At 36.1% G+C, this 18152-nt stretch overlaps 1 long non-coding RNA gene across 1 annotated transcript in view; it reads left to right on the top strand.

The window, feature by feature from the left end:
• The window catches only part of LOC149749115 (uncharacterized), a 239093-nt gene that overhangs the window by 159996 nt on the left and 60945 nt on the right, over nt 1–18152 (top strand). Inside the window, exon 3 of the long non-coding RNA XR_016393229.1 lies at nt 1077–1115. This is a non-coding gene — a long non-coding RNA (uncharacterized LOC149749115). The remainder of the gene's footprint in view (nt 1–1076; nt 1116–18152) is intronic.

The following is an 18152-nucleotide window of genomic DNA, read 5'->3' as shown; positions in this document are numbered from 1 at the left end:
AGAAAAGATGCTTGATATGATTTCAATTTTCTTAAATATTCTGAGGCTTGATTTGTGACCCAAGATGTGATCTGTCCTGAATGTTCCATGTGCACTTGAGAAGAAATTGTATTCTGCCACTTTTGGGTGGAATGTTCTATAAATATCAATTAGATCTATCTGGTCTATTGTGTCATTTATAGCTTGTGTTTCCTTATTTATTTTCTGTTTGTATGATCTGTCCATTGGTGTAAGTGGGGTGTTAAAGTCCCCTACTATTATTGTGTTACTGTTGATTTCTCCTTTCATGGTTGTTAGCATTTGCCTTATGTATTGAGGTGCTCCTATGTTGGGTGCATAAATATTTATAATTGTTATATCTTCTTCTTGGATTGATCCTTTGATCATTATGTAGTGTCCCTCCTTGTCTCTTGTAACAGTCTTTACATTAAAGTCTATTTTATCTGATACGAGTATTGTTACTCCACCTTTCTTTTGATTTCCATTTGCATGGAATATCTTTTTCCATCCCTTCACTTTCAGTCTGTATGTGTCCCTAGGTCTGAAGTGGGTCTCCTGTAGACAGCATATATGGGTCTTGTTTTTTTTATTCATTCAGCCAGTCTGTTTCTTTTGGTTGGGGCATTTAATCCAGTACATTCAAGGTTATTATTTATATGTATGTTCCTATTACCACTTTCCTAATTGTTTTGGGTTTGTTTTTGTGGGTTTTTTCCTTCTCTTGTGTTTCCAGCCTAGAGAAGTTTCTTTAGCATTTGTTGTAAAGCTGGTTTGGTAGTGCTGAATTCTCTTAGCTTTTGCTTGTCTGTAAAGCTTTTGACTTCCTCATTGAATCTGAATGAGATCCTTTCTGGATAGAGTAATCTTGGTTGTAGGTTTTCCTCTTTCATCACTTTATGTATATCCTGCCACTTCCTTCTGGCTTGCAGAGGTTCCACTGAAAATTCAGCTGATAACCTTATGGGGGTTCCTTTGTATGTTGTTTTTTTGTTTTTCCCTTGCTGCTTTTAATATGTTTTCTTTTAATTTAATTTTTGTTAGTTTGATTAATATGTGTCTTGGTGTGTTTTTCCTAGGGTTTATCCTGTGAGGGACTCTGTGCTTCCTGGACTTGGGTGAGTATTTCCTTTCCCATGTTAGGGAAGTTTTCAACTATAATCTCTTCAAATATTTTCTCAGACCATTTCTTTTTCTCTTCTTCTTCTGGGACCCTATAATTCGAATGTTGGTGCATTTAGTGTTGTCCCAGAGGTCTCTGAGATTGTCTTCAATTCTTTTCATTCTTTTTTCTTTATTCTGCTCCTCAGCAGTTATTTCCGCCATTTTGTCTTCCAGCTCACTTATTCGTTCTTCTGCCTCAGTTATTCTGTTATTGATCCCTTCTAGTGTACTTTTCATGTCAGTTATTGTGTTGTTCATGCCTGTTTGTTTGTTCTTTAGTTCTTCTAGTTCTTTGTTAAACATTTCTTGTATATTCTCAATCCATGCCTCCATTCTATTTCCAAGATTATGGACCATCTTTACTATCATTACTCTGAATTCTTTTTCAGGTAGATTGCCTATTTCCTCTTCATTTATTTGGTCTTGTAGGTTTTTACCTTGCGCCTTCATCTGTGACATATTTTTTTGCCATCTCATTTTTTTTTTTTTTTTTTTATGATGGGATTGTGTTCTTGTCTTACTGGTTGTTTGGCCTGAGGCTTCCAACTCTGTGGTCTGTAGGCTATTGGGTAGAGCTGCGTCTTGGTGCTAGATGAAGAACTCCGTGAGACCTCACCCAGATGAATATTCCCTGGGGTCTGAGGTTCTCTATTAGTCCAGTGGTCTGGTCTCAGACCTCCCACTGCAGGAGATTTGGCCCAACCCCAGGCTCGTGAACCAAGATCCTGCAAACCACTGGGGGCAGCAAAAAAAACAAACAAACCAAAGTTAAAAATAAAATTAGACTAGGAAACTAACAGATATGTTAGGAAGAATATAAATATAAAAATATAGGTGAATCAGCAACCAGAAGGTACATCAGTACCACAGTAGTAAAAAGGAGGAGGAGGAAAACAAAAAAGAGGTGGGGGAAAGGCACTTACTGTGGAAGGTGGGGCCAATGCTCAGGACCAACAGGGCTATAAAAGGCCCAACTGGCTGTGGGGGGTGGGGGTTAGGCTCAAGGAACAGAAGGGGCCCAGGCGTGGCCCCCACCCCTGGTCTCAGCGGGCAGGGGACCTCACCTGGGAGCCCAATAGGCATCCTGGGCTCCAGGACAAATGCCTTCCTCTCCTCTCTTGCTCCTCCAGTATGGGAGGGAACCTCCTGCCTGCCTCTTTTGATCTCTCCCAACTCCCTCCTATATCCCCAAGGACCCATGTGGCCTGGAGGGGCGTTTGGAGGGTAGGGGACTTTACCTGGGATCTCAGAAGGCTCCCTGTGCCCGAGTGGGCGGGGCAATCACTCTCCACTCCTCTCCTGCTCCTCCTGATCTCCCCGGCCTCCCTGCTATGCCCCCAGGAGCCCACACAGCCTGGAGGGCGTCCTGGAGGGCAGGGGACCTACATGGGAGCTCAGCAGGCTGCCTGTGCCCAAGTGGGCTGGGCAATCACCCTCCACTCCTCTCCCGCTCCTCCCAGAGGGCCCCTCCCACCTGCCTCTCCTGATCTCCCTGGCCTCCCTCCTATGCTCCCAGGACCCATGCATCCTGGATGGGGCTTTGGAGGAGGTGGGTACCAGTCTGGGAGCTCAGCAGACTCCACGGCCCAAGTGTGATAGGCCTCCTCTCCTCTCCCGTTCTTCCTGGAGAGTCCCTCCCACTTGCCTCTCCTGATCTCCCCAGACTTAGGGGTGCTGATCCTGTCTGGCCTCCACTTCTCCTCCCTGCTCAGTCCCTCTACGACCTACCGATTCACTTTGGGGTTCCTCCCATCTCCTTAGGCATCAGAGTCCCCCACCAGTGGCTGGCAGGTGCCCTAGCTGTGGGGAGATGCTAACTCATCATCTTCCCACACTGCCATCTTGACTCCCCACCTTCCCCCTTTTAAAATGACCTGTCATTATAGTTCACATTTTTTCGATAAACTTTCTTTTCTGTCTCCTAGCTATTTTTCTTAATAGAATTTTCACAGACAGTTCTTCAAGTTTGCCTTTCAGAAAAGACTTTACTACATAATTTTTTCATTTTTAGGAGGTATAATTCTCAGAAAAATGACATTTTTAAAGTTTGCACATCCATGAAATTTGGGTAATAAACTTTTATTTACTTAAACATGAGACAGAATTGCTCCCTGACAACTTTTCTAAGAATTTTATGACTCTCATTTCAGATTTTTTTTTTCTGAAAGATAGAAGCTTTCTCCAACAATTTAGTGCATTTTCCTAACAATATTGCACTTCTGCCCTTGGATTTGCTGATAGGGCACAAAGGACTTTCTGTGGTGCTGTGAAGAACTTATTCCTCCATGTGGGCTGTGCACGTTGCAGGACTGTCATCACTGTTATCACCAGGAGACTCCTAAAACACTTAGGATAGAGGACAGTTTTTCACTTGGTTTAAACTCTTCCAGTTTCTCATTAGGACCTTCCTTGCCATTAATCTTCAACCCCTTCATAGAATCCTAGTTCCATTTGTTCCTGAACTCTTCAGATGTTCTTTTGCTTTTACTCTTGGCAGTAGAGCCCAATGAGACTCCCTTTTGTGTTACACACATGGCTGTTAAGAGGACTGTAGATGTACTTGTAAACTACCATTGTCAGCTTTTCACCCTGATAAAACATATAACATCTCTACTAAAAAATTACACATTCAGTCATCCCTGTTTTCAGACAGTATCTAGAATGACAAGATAAAAAATGAACCCCAAAGAAAAGGCCTTCTAAGGTGATATTTAAAACAATATTTGCTTAGAGGAAAAAACTGAACTGAACTGACAGTTTCCCAAATTGCTTTTCAAGAGAATACTCTGATTACTTTAACAAAAACATTGCTTTTTATCCTCATTACCTAGAAAGAAATCCAGAAAGTCTGAAGGCTCTACTAAAAGATGTGGTAGGTTGGGAAAGTTGCTACACCTCCCTGAAAGATGCATCTAAATCCACAGCCTTATGAGCTAAGCATAATTATTAGTTGTTTATTAAATATGATAATTAAACATGGGTAATTTTTATTTCTTATCTGTCCTGGCACTATTTTCTAAATCTATTTTATTTTATTTTTTAATAAAGTGTTGGATCAGAGGACATCTGTCAGTACTAGTTGGGAAATTACTCAGAGCCAGTAGTGAACTGATAATGAGTTGATATTTTTTAGAGTGTTTAAAATTTTTTTTATCAAGATGTAGAGACATAGAGTAAAATGCACATAAGTGGATAGTTCAGTGAGTTTATAAAAAGATATACAGTGAATATATCCTAAACAGACAGTTCAACAAATTTTAAAGGTATGTATATAATATATAATCACTAATCAAGATATGAAAGATTTCTGGCATGTCAGGGACTTCCTCATGCCAATGTCAAGTCAATAAGACTATCACCACAAGGAAACCACTTTTCTGACTTTTATCACCATAGATCAGTTTTGCCAATCCTTGAATTTTAAATAAATGCAGTCATACCATATGAGCTCTTTTATGTCTGGCTTCTTTAACTAACCATTAATTCTATGGTATTTATTTATGTTATTACATGTACTAATACATTTGTAATTTTTACTGCTGTATATGTATGAATATACCATAATTTATTTTACCATTCTACTGCTATTGGTCATTTGGATTGTCTCCAGTTTTGTGCTATTACGAATGAAGCTGCTATAAGCATTCTCATACAAGTTCTTTTGGGGGAACATGTGTACTCATTCATCTGGAATGTACACAAGGTGTATACACAGGTGGATACCCAAGACTGAGTGTATGTGTCCACCAAAAGCCTTGTACAAGAATGCTTATAACAGCTTTACTCATGGAATAATAGGCATATATTTAGTTTTATTTTCAGTATTTAAATTTGTTTAGCCTTTATAGAGACTGTCATTTGTCTATTTTTGCTTTTGTTGCCTGTGCTTTTGGTGTTATATCCAAAACATCATTGCCAGGACTAATGTCATGAAGTTTTTCCTCTATGTTTTCTTCTAAAAGTTTTATAGTTCAGAGCTTATATTTAAGTCTTTAATCCATTATGAGTTGATTTTTGTGTGTGGTGTAAGATGACAGTCCAATTTCATTTTTTTTTTTTTTTGCATGTGGATATCCAGTTTTCCCAATACCATTCATTGAAAAGACTGTACCCATCTTGTATTTTTAGTAAGCTTGTTGAGGATCAGTTGACTATATATGCATGGATTGATTTCTGGGCTCTCTATTCTGTTCCATTGGTCTATATATCAGTCTTTATGCCAGTACCATACTGTTTTAATTACTGTAGCTTTGTAATATATTTGAAATCAGAAAGTGTAATCCTTCAATTTTGCTCTTCTTTTTGGGAGTCATTTTTGGTTCCATACAAATTTTAGAATTTTTTTCCTGTTTTTATAAAAAAAAATACTATTGGAATTCTGATGGATTGCAATGAGTCTTTAGATCAATGGACAGTTGAACAGTATTCAGTTTTCCAATGCATGATCACAGGATGTCTTTCCATTTATTTGTGTCTTCAATTTCTTTTGTCAATGTTTTGTAGATTTCAGTGTGCAAGTCTTTCACCATCTTAGTTAAATTTATTCATAAGTATTTTATTCCTTTTTGTGCTATTGTAAATTAGATTATTTTCCTAATTTCCTTTTCAGATAGTTCATTGTAGTGCATAAAAACAAAACTGTTTTTTGTATGTTGATTTTGTGTTCTGTAAATTTACTGTTTCTTTATTTGTTCCACCAATTTTTATGGAGTGTTCAGTATTTTCTGTATCTGAGATCCTGTCCTCCACAAACAGGAATGATTTTACTTCTTTCTTTCTGATTTGGATGCTTTTTATTTTCTTTTTCTTGCCTAATCTCTTTGGCTATGACCTTTAGCACTATACTGAGTAGAGGTGGTAAGAGTGAGCATCCTTGCCTTGTTCCTGTCTTTGAGAAAAAGGTTTCAGTTTTTCATTGAGTATGGTATTAACTGTGGGTTTTCATATATGGCCTTTATTATGTTGAGGTAATTTCATACTAAAAATCTTCTGCATAGCAAAGGAAACAATCAACAGAGTAAAAAGGCAACCTACAGAATGGTGGTAAGTATTAGCAAACTTTATATCTGATAAGGGGTTAATTTCCAAAATATGAAGAACTCCTACAACTCAACAGTAAAAAAAATCATTACCTTGTTAAAAATGGGCTAGAGACTCGAATAGACATTCCTCCAAAGAAGACACACAAATGGGCAACAGGTATATGAAAAGATACTCAATGTCATTAATATTAAGAGAAATGCAAATCAAAACCATGAGATATCACCTCACACCTGTTAGGATGGCTGTTATCAAAAAGAAAGAAACAAACAAAAAAACAAGAGACAACAAGTTGGTGAGGATGTGGAGAAATTGGAAGCCTTGTGCACTATGGGTGGGAATGCAAAATGGTGCGGCTGTTATTGAAAACAATACAGAGATTCCTCAAAAAATTAAAAATAGAGCTACTGTGTAATCCAGCAATCCCATTTCTTGTATTATCCAAAAGAATTGAAGTCAGAATCTCAAAGAGATATTAGGGTTAGTGCTGCTCATTACAGCACTATTCACAATAGCCAAGATATGGAAACAACCTAAATGTTCATAGATAAATGAATGGATAAAGAAAATGTATTATATATGTACAATGGAATATTATTCAGCCATTAAAAAGAAGGAAATTCTGCAATATGTAATTATGTGGATGAACCTGGAGGACATTATGCTAAGTGAAACAAGCCAGACAAACAAAGTCAAATACTGCATGATTCCACTTGTATGAGATATTTAACATAGTCAAATTCATAGAATCAGAGAGTGGAATGGTGGTTGTCAGGGGTTGGGGTCAGAGGGAAATGGAGAGTAATCAATAGGCATAAAGTTTCAGTTATGCAAGATAAATAAGTTCTAGAGACCTGCTGTACAACATTGTGCCAGTGTACTGTATCATACACTTGAAAATTTGTCATAATTTATAAATAGTATAAATAGCTCTTATGTTAAGTGTTCTTACCATGATAAAAAAATTTATATAGCTCTTATGTTAAGTATAGCCAAGCTATACTTAGCTAAGTATAGCTCTTATGTTAAGTGTTCTTACCACGATAAAATTTAAACAAAAAAGAGATTGCCATAGATTTCAAAATGGTTGTACCAATTTACACTCCCACTAATTCATGAGTCTCTGTTGCCACTCTTGACAACACCAAGTATTTCAATCATATTAATTTTAGACATTCTGGTGGGTATGTAGTAACGTATCCTTGTTAACTTTAATTAGCATTTTCCTGGTGACTGAATATGTAGAGCATCATTTCACATGCATTTTGGCCATGTAAATATCCTTATTTAAAGTATCTATTTGAGTCTTCTCATTTTAATAGTGTTGTTGCCCTAGTAATTACTACATTCTTTGTCTTTTTATTCTTATTAATGTTGAAAGAATTATTTATGTATTTTAGAAACTACCATTTTGCTCATTTATATAGTCTCCTCCCAGTTTGTGGCTTCTTTTTTTTCCCACTTTCATTATGTATCCTTTGGAAGCATGGAAGTTAAGTTTAGTGAAGTTGAAGAAATCTATGTATTCTTATGCCTTATATAAGATATCTTTCTTGATCCCTTCAAAATAAAGTAATAGATGTGCATTTTTCTTTCAAACTTTTAAAAAAGTTTAGCTTTCATATTTGTCTTTAATTCACCTGGAATTGATTTCTGTATATACCATAGAGGTAGAGACTAGGTCCATGTATATTTTTCCATTAGAATATCAGTTTTTCCAGCATTGGATATTTAATGGACTGTACCCTATCATCAGATTTGCAGTACCAAGCCTGTGGAACATTGGGTTTCCATAAAGGTTTGAGTATGTCCCTAGATTCTCAACTGTCTTTTCCTGTGTCAGTACAAGGCTGTCTTAATTACTAAAGCTTTATTATAAGTCTTAATGTTTAGAAAGAAAATCCTTGCTATTTTTGGCCCCTTGCTCTTTCATATAAATTTTAAAATTTGTTTGTCATGATATAAAAAGAATAGTAGGCATTTTCATGGGAATTGTATTGATTCTATTAATCATTTTAGAGAAAATTGATATTTTTCCAGTTTTCTGTCTCCCAGCAATGAATTTATTATGTCTGTATTTATTTAGGACTCCTTTAATGTCTTTCAATAAAGTTTCACAATTTTATTAAGTTCTTATACATCTTCAATTATATTTATTTTCATATTTGTATTTTTTGTTGCTACTGTTAATAGGAGTCATATTTATTACATATTAAATTTTATAGTTTGATTTTTCATGTCTTAGCTAAAAGAATAGTCAGTAAAATTTTTTTCTGTCAAATCTACTAGAAATTAACCTATTATTCAATGTTAAGCAGTTTACTGAAACTTCTGATATATTTTATTAAACTAAATTATTATTAAAATAAATATTAATAATATTAAAAATTCTTATAAAAGGAGTTCTCATGATTCCAATTAAAGAGTTAAAAATGAAAATGGAAATCAACAGAAGCAAAACCTATGTACAATGCTTTTTCTTTAGTATATTGTCAGATGTTGGAGGTTTCAGAACTACTTAAAAGAAAATTTCTTTCTACATACTCCTTTCATTCTTCTTCATACTCCTTTTTGGAGATCCATATTTGTTAAAAGTACCCAAAGAAGTTAGAATTGGCACTTTAATCTGTGGACTAATTATTGTGGTTCTGTTGTTTTAAAATATTTTTTTATTTGCATTCAACTTCACCAGTACACAGCACACTTGACAGAGTTGGATTTTTATTTTTAAGAATTCTATATTTAGCCTATCATTAAAGTTCCAGGTTGCTGTATTTCCTCCTGATGTCACAGAAATCTTATCAGATATCAGTATCACTTTACATTATGATTGACTCCTAACACTGTATTTCCAGATAACTACTTTACCCATTAGATTGTGCTCACATGTTACTTTAAGCTTTCTACACTAAAATCACAGTTATAGCCACCCTTCATTGTCCTTACCTAATCCTAACTAGTTCCTAGAGACAGAAACTAATTTTTCTGGAGAGGAGAGGTGTAGATGAATATTTAGGGTGAGAGTGTTCAGGGAGGAAGGCACAGAAAGTCCAAAGACTCAGAGATTAGAATGTACAAGGAGGCCAGGATGGCTCGAGGGGAATGGGCAGGGGGAAAGTGGTAGGAAATTAGGTCAGAGAGGCAGTCTGGGGTAAGCTGATCAAAAGCCTTTTAGGTCAGGATCACACAGACACATGCACTTTCAACCGCCTTGCCTCTCTTTTGTTTGTTTGTTATTGTTTGGAAAAATCATAGTTTAGTTAAATAAAAATCTGTGTCTACTTCAAGCCTGAATTGCTTTAGCTGAAATCTGGAGAAAAACATGAACATTATTCTGACTGATCTCGTTTTAAATCCATGGTCACCTGCTTCAGGTGAGTGGGATCAAGAATTCTGACATGAACTTGTTAACTATGAGATGCTTATTATAAATTCAGGTGGAGGTGTAGGATTGGATAAAAAGCGAGGGGTGTGGGGTGGGAGATGTGTGGTGATGCTAAAAAGTTGGCAGTTACTTTTGTGCAAATGGCATGTGAGGGAATAAACATGGCTAGAAAATAGTCCAAAGACCGAGTCCTCAGGGACACCAAAATTTAGAATGTAAACAGAAGATGCAGCAAAGGAGCCTAACAGGATGATGAGCTGAGTAAGAAGTAAATCAGGGGTTTTGGGCATCCTAGAAGTCAAGTGAAGACAGTGTTTCAAGTAAAATGAAGCAATCAGCTGTGTCAAATACTGTCGGGAGAGTTGGTTAAGAAGGGATTGATCATTAGATTTGACAATGTGGACATCTTTGCAGGGGCAAGTCTAATTGGGACAGGTTTGAGAGGATATGGGAAGTGGATAGGTGAAGTTTGCAAGTTTGAACAACCCTTTCAAGGAATATTGTTACAAAGGGGGTCACAAATAGAGTGGTAGTTAGAACAACATATAGAATCTAGGGAGGATGTTTTTTAATGGGAAATATTATAGCATGTTTGTAAGATGATTGTAATAAGCCAGTAGAGAGTGTGAAAAAAGTGGTGATGAGAGAGAGAGGGTATAACTTCAGAAGCAAGTTCTTTGAGTAGGTGAGAGGAGGGGGGATCCAGTGCCCAAGTGGAGAAGTTGGCCTTAGACAGGATCCCAGAGAGTTTGCCTTTGTAATTGGACATTCCTGATAAAGGGAATAGCATGAGCAAAGACCTTGCATAGTGGGAATGAACATGATCTGTTTGAGAAACTGAGACAAGAGCTATGTGGAAGGAACACAGAGAGAAAGGGGGCAAGTGGTTGGCACTGAACTTGGACTGGTAGGTATGGGACAGGCTATACAGGGTCCAGGTGTCTAGGCTGAGCTTATTGGTCTTAATTCTGACATCAGTGGAAGCCATCAAAGGATATTAACCATAGCAGAAGTATGTGTGACATGGTCAGATTTGGCTGTATTGTGAACAGACTGGAAGCAGAGGAGTAAATGAATGCGATGAGAAACAGTGGTGTGCTGTTGCTTTGGTTTAGGTGAGAGATCATGGCAACCTGAGAGAGTGGTCAGACTGGAGATGGTGAGAAGTGGAATATTCCAAATATATTTAGGAGGTAAAAGTCAAGACTTGTTGATGGATTGGATATGGAAAATGTCAGAGAAGAAGGAAAATTCCTTCTTCCTTTTAGGTCAAACTGCTTCTTACCTGTTAAAACTCAGTTCAGATATCCCCATTCAGGTTAGCATTTTCTAACTATTTCAGTAACATTAAAACGAGGTTCATGTCCTTCAGGTTCTTTTGGCACAGTATTCAGATCTCTTTATGGCACATAAGGTAATTTCTCTGCTGAAGTAACTGTATCTTCAATTAACAGCAGTGACCACACTTCATTCTTTGTATTCCAACATGTGACATCATGTCTTTCAAATAACAGATGTTTATTGAAATTTCTTATTGACTAGGTGATAGAATAAATTAAAATGTCATAGGTAAATAAAACCAACATTCATTAAGTAAGCACAAATATTTCAATAACTAATACAGATCCATTTTTTTTGGTAGACGTATCTACAAAGATAGGCTTACTCCACTGAAGGAATCAGGAGATCTTTAAATCTGAACTCTTAGAAAAAAAATTTAGTAGTGTGTACACTTTCTATAATTATGGAAGACAGCAAATTCACAATTTTCAGTTTTCATTCATTATCCCATATTTTTTCTAGTTCTTCTCAAAGAACTTTTTGGTTAACTGCACAAACAATACATTAGCAAATATAATAAAACAATTGTTTTTGGAAATGTATTTAAAAGTATTTATTCCACTGAAAATTGATGTATTTCAAAGTCTTGAAACTGCTTTGGAAATCCTATTAAAACTATGAAAATTACATACATGAATGAATATGTTGTAATGGTGTTTAATTTTTCCAATATTCATATTCCATTTAGTCGTTTTCCATATAAAGTAATTATATTCCCTTTAAGTATTAAATTTTTTTATACTTAGGATTTTTGTGAGGAATTTACATTTGTCTATTTATCCATGCCATGTAAAATACAAGTTATTGAATATATTATGTTAGATATTTTGTTATTTGATATATATTATTTTGGATTTTATTTACTAAAATTTATTGAGTGCCTGTTGCATGCAAGGTGCTATTTAGGTGCTAGAGGTTCAAAAGTTTGGAGTCTACAGGGGTAGGAAAGAGAGCCTTCCCATTCAAAGGTCAGATATTAGAGCAAGGCATGAAGAAAGAGCTGTAGGAACATGGAGGAGGGCCTGGCTGACTTATTCTTTCTGGGGAAATCAGAGCAGCTGTCACAAAGAGGTAACTCTTGAAATGTCATGAAGGAATAGAGGTTTATGAGGCGGGAGGAGCAGCATGGTCAAAGGCCTGTGTCATGCACTGTATATGCTCAATTAATTACAAAATGCTAAGTATGACGAGAACAAAACGTTCATATCACTTAGTGTCAGAAGATGAGGCTGTGTAGTCTTTTGGTCTTCCCAATAAAATGAGCAACACAGCAAAGAAAAATACTTATTATTTAATGAAATAGGATTAGTCTCTATCATTCAAAGAATTAACAGTAATGACAAAGATAGTCTCAACTCCAAACCATTGACCATCAGCTGAACACTGTGAAAATAATTAAGATGTTATAGGCAGAATATGACAACATTAATTAAATATGCAGTCTTATTTTTGGTATTAGTGAATATGGGCCTATATGAGAGAAGATGCTAAGAGATTATTCATAACTTCTTAGATCCCAGGTATGGTGATGTCTTTAAAAGTAAGTGCTTCAGTTCTGAAAGATTTCTTTAACACTTCTTTTCTTAGTTTACAGCAACAAGATCTGAAGTATAAAGGGGCTCTGGAAACATGGTAATGTCTCTAAAGAGACTTAGCTCTACACCATAGAAACCACAACATGGTTGGGGATGTACAGGGAGGGACCATGTCACCAACACACAATTGCTATCATCTTTAATGTAGGCTTCCACTGAAGAAGGATAAACAACATCACTAGATTCAATATGAAAAGAGTGTGATTTAAGGAGCTTCCATTAGGTCAATCTCTTAAATTCTGAAAGGCAAGGTGAGTCATTCCCCTAGGATGAGGATGAAAGAAGTTTGGTAGTAGGACATTCCTGACTACAGAACTACAAAAAAGAAATGTAGTTGTAAACCTTTCCAGGCAGCTCACTCTTCCTGGGCCAATCCCACATTTGTGGAAATAGCCAAACAGATGTCTAGATGCAGCAGGACATATTCAAAGAAAAAAAAGATGAAATATAAGCAGGAAAGAATCCACAGAGGATCTATAAAAACAAAAGGGAAAGTGAAATGAAGAAAGGAGCATAAGCAGAAGGGATGTTGAAATTTAAAGGTAGTGATTTTATTGTCTAATTTTTAAAAAATGATATACTATAAGTGGGTCTCATTAACAGTGCTTGTGTGTTGAGATTAGACTTTAGGGTAGGGCACATTGTTTTTGCTAGTTGTTCTCAGGTATTAACTAATAGCCCATATTTTTTTATATAAAAAGACAAGTCCTATCTAAATTGAAACCTCAGTATCTCTTCCATTTCCAACCCCCACTGTGTCCCCACCTCAGCTCAGGCCAGACCTTGCAGTCCTGCAGAGAAAGAGGGTGTGATCTGTCCTTTCTCTCTTTCCACCTGTTCTTCCACTCCCTCCTCACCTCACCACATCCTTTCACCTCCAGCGTTGGGACAGGGAGGGGCCTAAGAGGAAATGGTACTGTTGTTATTTGGCTTTAGGCCCTCTGTGTGCCAGATGCATAAAAGTTAGCTTGCTTTTGTGGGGCCTTTTTGTGGGTTCTTGAAGAACTCTATCTACCCAGTTTGGACCTTGGATACTCTACTTCCTGATGCATTGATGTCTACCAGCTTCTCATGGCTCTTGCTCAACAGCTGTTGAGGTGGCATAGGCCATGCTTCTTCTTTCTGCAGGTTATTATCCACAGCCGACTATTATCCTGGAAGGACGTCCATTAAAGGCTGAACAAGCCTGGCTAAATTCCAGGGTATCCCTTTTGGTTTGTGGAAGTTATGCATTTTCATGCTCCTCTGCCAAGCTCTGGAAGTTCAAGCCTCTCCCCTATACCAGGGAATATTTGTTGGAGAGGATAGTATTAGGCCTGGGACTTTGAAAATTGCAATATATTAAAGTTATCATATCTATTATATTTCATAATTACGCTTTTTTATGATTCAAGAAACGTTTTCTCTCGGTTTGTGAGATGTACGATTAGACTATTCAAAGCATCCACTACAGAAAGTAAATAACTTCAAATGAGGGCAGTACTAAGGAACAAAGTCCTTCTTTCACACACATGGGAGAAGAGAGTGAAATTTAGGAACAGTCGTGGAAGTTTGCAATTCTTATTAAAACTAAGTTTGAATATGTACTAAACTGCAGAGCAGAGGATATAAAAAGCAGAGCAGGAAAATATTTTCTGTTGTACTTAGCAAAACTTAAGGAGAAAGATAGAATTTGGTGAACAGCAGAGGAAAACATCTTGATCTATAGGAGTGCATACTGGGTCACGTAATTAATTATCAAGCCAGCAAATATGTAGATAAGTGGCAGTCCTAATTTATGACCCACTTAGGAACAATTAATGATAAAAAGTGAATTAATTGAACTATGTCTTTCTGTAATTACAGGCTTAATTCTCTGTTATATCTTTGGGCATATGTGCTTGCAGCAGGCTTTGCATTTTTTGGAAGGCAATTGAAGGGTGCCAGAAAGACATCTCCAAAATACCTCTACCACCCAGATCCTATAATTCTTAGCATTTCACTGTTGTGTAGTTGCTCCTTTTGGATTGAAGGCTTGCTCTCTCCAGGGAGAGGGAGTGGAACACTTTTTAAAATAAACATATTAAGTCACAATATCTTTAGCTGGATTTTAGCATATTGCTGACTTCTTTCATGGGGACTAGGAATAGCAAAAGAATACTGTGAATTCACAAGGGAAGCACCTCTGCAAGGGGAGATGATATAAAAAAGAAAGTTGGAAATTACTGACAACTTTGCCTTCTTTCTTACAAGTGGGGGGAAGAGTGCCCTGCTTGGGGGGACAGTGCCCTGCTCTCCTAGCCATTCAGATTTTCTCATCACTCAAGACTCAGAGCCACTCCAAGGAATGTAGAATCTAACAGTCTCCATGTTCTTTCCTAAAACTGGAAAAGTACTGGGATATGGGGCATTGTACAGGACTGGAAAGTATACCCAAATACTGGCTGATACAAATATGGAATATGAATAGAGATGGAGAATTTATAATATGACATTTTTCCAACTATTTAAAATATGAATGCATGTGGACAAGGACAAGATCATAATATGGGAAAAAGAAAGGTATTAAGATAGAGGTAATAATTTTACTTTTCAAAAACAGTTTAATTATTTTTTTTTACAATAAAACAATAAATAATGTCTGGGGGATGCATAAGAAAAACTGAAATTCTCAACAAACTCAGTTTTCAGAGCAAAAAAATCACCTATATTAAATTCACTTGTATAAAAGAAAAGGCAGAAGGACAATTAAGGAGTTCTCAATAAAATTTGAATCTTGTTTTTCCTGAAGTGTAAGAGCATAACTATGAAAAATCAAAAAGACTGTTTCAGTGTAGGTCATGATTTCTTATAGAAATACTTAGAAAAATAAATATTTTGGAATATCTGCTCCTGGAGTTCAATTTTACTTTGTTGTATTGTTCCAACTCAGATATGTTAAAGTACATAATAATTTATTTATTAAAATTTTTTATTGGAGTACAGTTGATTTACAATGTTGTGTTATTGTCTGCTGTACAGCAGAGTGAATCAGTTATACATATATATATATATCCATTCTTTTTTAGATTCTTTTCCCATATAGCTGATTACAGAGTATTGAGAAGAGTTCCCTGTGCTATATATAGGTCCTTATTAATCATCTATTTTACTTTATTTTATTTTTTATATATAGTAGTATATGTATATGTCAATCCCAATCTCCCAATTTATCCCTCCCCACCCCTGCTGTCCCCTCTGGTAACCATAGGCTTGTTTTCTACATCTGTGACTCTGTTTTTGTTTTGTAAATAAGTTCATTTGTAAAGTACATAATAATTTAAATTCTGATTTCCAATATATGAGTTGCTATGGTTACACTTAAGAAAGAGTCTTAAAAATAGTCTGTATAGGAGAAGTGAATTCAAATTTTCTTCCAAAACATAGAAGCATTTCCTCCAGCAATGAATGAGAGACCTGTTGCTCTGTATCTTCACCAGTAATTATATTGTCAGTTTTGGGGATCATAGCCATTTTATTATTAATTAATTAATTTATTTATTTTGATTATAGAGCAATTACAATATTTATTAAGTATCCAATTGTATTATACAATTCTATATTTCTGTCATCTGAATTATTTTTTCAAATCGAAATTGGTTTTGGTCTTTTCACTCCTAAGGAAATTTATATGACCTCATGCTTAGTAGTAATTTAATATATACATGTCAGTTTAAATCCTCACAGTCACCATCATGTGAAGTCCTTTTTTCTCTTTCCCTATCACTTCATGGAGGGTCTTCATCTTCCATTAGATTATTATTTTTCTTTAACATCTTTATTGGGGTATAATTGCTCTACAATGGTGTGTTAGTTTCTGCTGTATAGCCATGTTAATAGATGTGTGCGTAGCTGTATCTCACTGTTGTTCTCCTTTGCAGTTCCTAATGACAAATAATAGTGAGCATCTTTTAATATGTTTGTTGTATGTGTATCTTCTTTGATGAAGTGTCTGCTCAGAGCTTTTGCCTATTTTTAAATTCAGTTGTTTCTATATTGTTGAGTTTTAAGAGTTTTTTTGTATATTTTGGATACAAGAGTTCTTTGCAATTTTGGATATAACTCCTTTATCAGATATTTGTTTAGAAAATATTTTCTTCCAGCCTGTGGCTTATTTTCTCATTCTCCTTGCAGTGTCTTTTGCAGGGTAGACTTTTAAACTTGATAAAATCTAAAGTCAATTTTTTCTTTCATGGATCATGTTTTTGGTATATGCAAAACTCATCACCAAACCCAGGGTTATGTAGATTTTCTTCTATGTTTTCTTCTAGAAGTTTTATAGTTGCACATTCAACATTTAAACCTAAGATTGATTTGGGGTTAATTTTTGTGTACAGTGTAGACTTATAAGTTTTTGACTTGGGCAACTAGGTATGTAATGGTAACATTTACTAAGATGGGGAAGACTGAGAGAAAAATCAGTTTGGGGGTTGGAGATCAGAATCAGGTATGTACATGTTATATGACCCCGTTTGACAAACATATGGTTATGCCAAGTAGGAAGTTTCATAGAGAAGAGTCTAGTTCTCAGTTGTCCATTCTCAGATGTCCATTCCTAATATCAGGAGGTATAGGAATCTGGTTTATACCTTAACCAGCACCTTGAACTCCATTCTTCCTCACCTCTTCTCCTTCCTAATGTAATTGAGACAAGGTTCCAACTTTCTGTTTTCAAAAATTTTGTTGCTTATATAAAGTATGCATAAGTTAGAGTCTTTCCCATCTGAGTCCTATTTTGGTGCTTAGTATGTGCTAGAGAAGCATTGACTAGTTGGTGAAATTTGACCTTGATGAGACCTATGGGATAAGAGCAAACCTTCCAGATACTGGGACAGGTTTAACCCAGAGACATAAATCTTTGAAGGTTTGCTGTTTCATCTGCTGGTGAGGGGACAAGAGTGGAAGGATACCCAGTCAAACTTGTCAGGTGCTTTTGGATTACACTTCTTTTAACCCATGAGATTTGCTCTGAGGAATAAAGAGATGACATGTGTAGAGTACGTGGTAAGCTCGTACTAACTAGTTGGTTCTCTCTCCTTCCCCATACATGCAGCAATGTGTGCTCAACATCTGAAGAGCAGTTGTTCAAGTGGAAAAGAGCGGCATAATAGATTTCAGATCAAGTTTAGGAGTACAGTGGCAAATACGAGAAGTGCGAAAAGCTTAGCTGCAAAGGTGCAATGAAAGACCTTTGCTGTAGGCAGCAACTGAATATACAAGGAGAATATTTTGATACCCTCATGGGATTCCTGTGGCTCAATTGTGTTAGAAGTAAAGTATAATTTCTATTTCTATTTCTATGTTAAAGTAGAAGGATACTATGATTTAGTTAATAAACTTGTAGTAGATATGTGTATAGTTGTACTAATGGCTTGGTTTGTCCCAGCTTCTATTTTTGAGGGGTTATTGGGGCAATACAGGCACTTTAACTACAACTTACATTGCTCCAGATATACCCATTAGTAGAAATAGTTTGAGAATGAGAAGATAAATTTCTTTTTACCACTCAGTGAAAGAGCATTTTAACTGTAAGAGCTCATCTCATGTATCCCTGTGGCTTCAATTTTCTTTTATATCTACCACACTCATATTTTTCTTTCCAGCTGAAATCT

The sequence above is a fragment of the Delphinapterus leucas genome, chromosome 5, assembly GCF_059928025.1.
Source record: "Delphinapterus leucas isolate spDelLeu-1000000601 "Yukka" chromosome 5, BTC_Dleu_Yukka2, whole genome shotgun sequence".
In the NCBI taxonomy this organism is placed as follows: Eukaryota; Metazoa; Chordata; class Mammalia; order Artiodactyla; family Monodontidae; genus Delphinapterus; species Delphinapterus leucas.
The sequence above is the reverse complement of the archived record's forward strand: the minus strand, read 5'-3'. Positions and strand labels throughout refer to the sequence as shown.